Here is a 4,760-nt window from a genome sequence, read left to right as displayed (position 1 = left end):
AATTTTCCCACATCTCCTCCTACATTTGTCATTTGCCTTTTCTGTCCGATTAACCAATCTAATAGGTATGAAGTAGAGCCTCAGAATGGTTTTAATTTGCATTTCTCCAATTAATAGTGAGTTTGAGTATTTTTTCATATGGCTATAGAGAGCTTTGATTACTTCATCTGAAAACTGATCATGCCTTTTGATCATTTATCAATTGGGGGATGACTCTTATTTTTACAAATTTGACTCAGTTCTCTATATGTTTGAGAAATGAGGCCTTTATCAGAGAAACTTGGTTCAAAGTTTTTTTCACTCTTACTATTGCTAACTGTATTTCCCTCCATTCTATTCCCCACTTCCATTTATTCCATTTATTCTATTCTTTCTCTCCTTTCATCCTGTCCCTCCTGAAAAGTTTTTTTCTACTGATTACCCCATGCCCCAATCTGCCCTCCATTCTATCACTCCCATTTCTCTTATCCCCTTTCCCTCCTACTTTCCTATAGGGTAAGTAAGACAGATTTCTATACCCAATTGAGTGTGTATATTATTCCCTTTTTGAGCCAATTCTGATGAGACTAAATAAGGTTCACTCACTTTTCCTCTCCTCCCCCTCTCTTCCTCTCCACCATAAAAGCTTTTTCTTGCCTCTTTTATGTGAGATAATTTACCCCATTCTACCTCTCTTTTTTTCCTTCTCCCAGTACATTCCTCTCTCACCTCTTGATTTTATTTTTTAGATATCATCCCTTCATATTCAACTCACACTGGTGCCCTCTGTCTATATATACTCCTAACTACCCTAATAATGAGAAAAACGTCTTATAAGTTACACATATAATTTTCACATGTAGTAATGTAAACAGTCTAAATGTATTAAGTCCTTATGATTTCCCTTTCCTGTTTACTTTTTTATGCTTCTCTTGAGTCTTATATTTGACAGACAAATTTTCTATTTAGCCCTGATCTTTTCATCAAGAATGCTTGATGGGGCAGCTAAGTGATACAATAGATAGAGCTCCAGTTTCGAAGTCAGGAGGACCTGAGTTCAAATCTGGCCTCAGACACTTGAAACTTACTAGCTGTGTGACCCTGGGCAAGTCATTTAACCCCGATTGCCTCACCCCTTGCCCCGAAAAAAAAGAATGCTTGAAAGTCCTCCATCTCATTGAATGTCCATTTTTCCCCTTCAGGATTAAACTCAGTTTTACTGGGTAGGTGATTCTTGGTTGTAATCCTAGCTCTTTTGACCTCTGGTATATCAAATTCCAAGCCCTCCCATCCTTTAATGTAGAAGCTACTAAATCTTATCCTGACTGTGGCTCCATGATACTGGAATTGTTTCTTTCTGTTTGCTTGCAATATTTTCTCTTTGACTTGGGAGCTCTGGAACTTGGCTATGATATTCCTGGGAGTTTTCATTTGGGAATCTCCTTCAGGAGGTAAGCGATGGATTCTTTCAATTTCTATTTTACACTGATTCTAGAATATCAGAGCAGTTTTCCTTGAAAGATGATGTCTAGGCTCTTTTTTTCACAATGATAAATTTTTATCTTTCAATCTTTAAAAGTTCTTAGACAGATTCTTGAACTGGTGGGTTCATAGCCATCAGCCCTTCCTACTTTTGTGCCCATTTCATCTCCTGAAGGTTTTCCAGAGCCACCACCTTCACCATGCAGTTCCATTAGCTTTCCCAATTCAAATGTGGGCTTCTTGAGCATCTTGACTTTTTGGACAAATACATCATGGAGAGGGTAAATGGACTGGCAAACCATTTCTATGTTTTTTTCCAATGCTGTCTGGAATTAGTTTATTGACAACTTCTTTCAAGTCATTTGTCTGCACTTCTCAGGTCGTGATTTCCACCATTGTCTTACGAATTTGACGGACCTGTTCATGCTGGGCATGACAGGTCTTATGGATCTGGTTGTTGCACTTTTTGGTAAAACCAACACAAAAGAGGTGGAGCAAGTACCCATCAGTAGTTTTGACACCAACATGGTCTTCAATCATGGTCTGCCACTTTTCAACCACGACGTACATCTTGTCCCGGGTAAGGTACGTTCCATTGAAATTAGTCAAACAATTTTTACCCTGAACACCTTCAGTAATTAACTTGAATTCATGAAAAGCAACATCATCATTCTGCAGATCCCACAAGTCTCACATCAAAAACTCGACCCTTGAGACCTTCAGAGGAAATTCTTTTCCTTGGGTCCCTGTAACCAGTGTCTTGCCAGTATTGTGAATGTTGAACATAACTGGTGCTTTTACATCATATCAATCTTTCTTTGAAAATGGATCAACCACTTTCTTCTTGGCTCCTTTTTGCCACCTTGTTGAGGTGCTTGTTCTTTCCCACAGCCATGATCCCACTCTGAAAGCCAAAAGGCCAAAAAACTAGGCTCTTTTTTTGATCATGGCTTTTATGTAGTCCAGTAATTTTTAAGTTATCTCTCCTGGATCTGTTTTCCAGGTCCGTTGTTTTTCCAATGAGATATTTCACAGTTTCTACTTTTTTCATTCTTCTGGTTTTGTTTTATTGTTTCTTGATTTCTCATAACGTCATCAGATTCCATTTCCTCCATTCTAATTTTTAGGGAATTATTTTCTTCAGTGAGCTTTTGGACCTTCTTTTTCATTTGGCCATTTTTGCTTTTTAAGGCACTCTTCTCCTTATTGGCTTTTTGGACCTCTTTTGCCATTTGGGTTAGGCTATTTTTTAAGGTGTTATTTTCTTCATTATTTTGTTGGGTCTCCTTTAGCAAGCTGTTGACTTGTTTTTCATGATTTTCTTGCATCACTCTCAGTTTTTCCTCTACTTCTCTTACTTGCTTCTCAAAATCCTTTTTGAGCTCTTCCATGGCCTGAGACCAAATCATATTTTTCTTAGAGGCTTTAGAGATGTAGGAGCTTTGACTTTGTTGTCTTCTTCTGAGTGTGTGTTTGGATCTTCTTTGTCACCATAGTAACTCTCCATAGTCAGAGTTTTTTTTCCCCATAGTTTGGTCATTTCCCCAGTCTGTTAGTTGACTCCTTTGATAAAGTAGAGCTCTGCTTCCAGGGTGGAGGATGCAGTGTCCCAGGGAGCTTCAGGGTTTTTGTGCAATTGATTTCAGAGATACTTCTAGGGACCTGTAAGTTTTCAGTTCTTCCAAGGTGGTATGATCTAAGGAGAGTTGTTTACTATTCTCCTGGCCTGTGCTCTGCTCTGTGAGTGAACACAAACACTGTTTTCTTCCCTGGAACTGTGACCAGAGTACCCCTCTACTCCTGCCACAAGCTCTGCTATGCCTAGTGCTCCTCCTCTCCCTGGGAATGCCACCCAGGACTGCAACCTGGATCTGAGTATGGGCAAAGCAACAAAGTCCTGCCTCAGTGCTAGCAAAAAGACCCGTTGTAAAATCTCCTTCTGGCCAGTTGTTCGACACCCTTACTGTCTGTGGGCTGGAAGCTCCAGAAGCAGTCACTGCTGATTCCTCTGCTGATTCAGTCTCTCGAGGGCCTGCTCCTGGTTTGCTAGGGCTGGGGCTGTGCTAGCACAGCCTAAGCTGGACTGTGTTCTCACCCAGGTGCAACAGACCTTTCCTGCTGAGCTTCCAAGTTGTCTTGGGCTGGAAATTTGTTTCACTCCATCTTTTTGTGAGTTCTGTTGCTCTAGAATTTGTCTAGAGTCATTTTTAAAAGTATTTGGAAGGGATTGGGGGAGAGCTCAGGCGAGTCCCTTCCTTTACACTGCCATATTGGCTCTACCTTTAAACCTATTTTAGTGAAGCAGATTTTTACTAACTGCAGCCTAATCTAAAGAATGTTTTTAAAATTATATATTTTGAGGAACTCCCCCTATAAATAAATAATCATAGTCTCTGACTCAGGAATGTTTAGCAAGTACAATCCCTGCATTGGAACCTCCAAAGGCTACTCTAGTCCCATAACAAGGGAGCTACTCTCTGCAGCTGATAGTAGAGTTACTTCTATACTAATTTTTCTATCCATTTTTAATGTTAATCTCCCCCCAAAAATATTTATAGTGGGACTGTAACCTTCACCCTTCCTTTTTCTCTTGGTACTGTGGTACTCTGAGAACTCATGGTCAGCTCCATGATGGATTTAAATAGATTTGTGTATAAATACTCAGAGAAACTGTTATTCATAGAATTGTACAAGTCAATGCAAGCTACTTGAGGGCGATGGCTATGTCTTCATTCATCTTTCCTTCTTAACACCCCTGACAGAATATTTGTTTTATGTATATATATATGTATGTGTGTGTGTGTGTGTGTGTGTGTGTGTGTGTGTGTGTTGAACTGATTTTAATTCAATGGGGGGAAATACAACCTGAGTTAGAAACCAATGATATAGAAGGTTTAACTTTAGCCCCTTTTTATTTGGGAATTAACTGTATTTGACTTATTACTCATCAGAATTAATAATCCTTTTGGAGAGGTAAAGTGGTATAAAAATCTCAGATAGTAATCACAGCTAATATTTTATGTAGAGCTTTAAGGTTCACTGACAGTGTTACATGAGTTATCTTCCCTAGATTCTCAAAATAACCCTAGTACTATTCTTATCCCAATTTTATAGATGTGGAACAGCCTGAGAGAAGTGAGGTGACTCACACACAGCTGGTTAAGTGTCTAAGGCTGGATTTGAACTTAGGTAATCCTGACTCCAACATCAGTGTTCTATCCATTAGGCCATCTGGCTACATTTGAAGCCAGGACCTTGGAAAGAATAAATTTTATTAGGATGATTTTTAGTTGAATGTC

At 39.3% G+C, this 4,760-nt stretch overlaps 1 pseudogene; it reads right to left on the bottom strand.

The window, feature by feature from the left end:
* Positions 1 to 1,561: 1,561 nt before the first annotated feature.
* On the bottom strand, positions 1,562 to 2,421 carry LOC114025379 (annotated as a pseudogene).
* Positions 2,422 to 4,760: the final 2,339 nt, after the last annotated feature.

This window comes from Vombatus ursinus, unplaced genomic scaffold (genome assembly GCF_900497805.2).
Source record: "Vombatus ursinus unplaced genomic scaffold, bare-nosed wombat genome assembly UNPS02004639.1, whole genome shotgun sequence".
Lineage (NCBI taxonomy): Eukaryota > Metazoa > Chordata > Mammalia > Diprotodontia > Vombatidae > Vombatus > Vombatus ursinus.
This window is presented reverse-complemented; position numbering and strand designations above follow the sequence as displayed.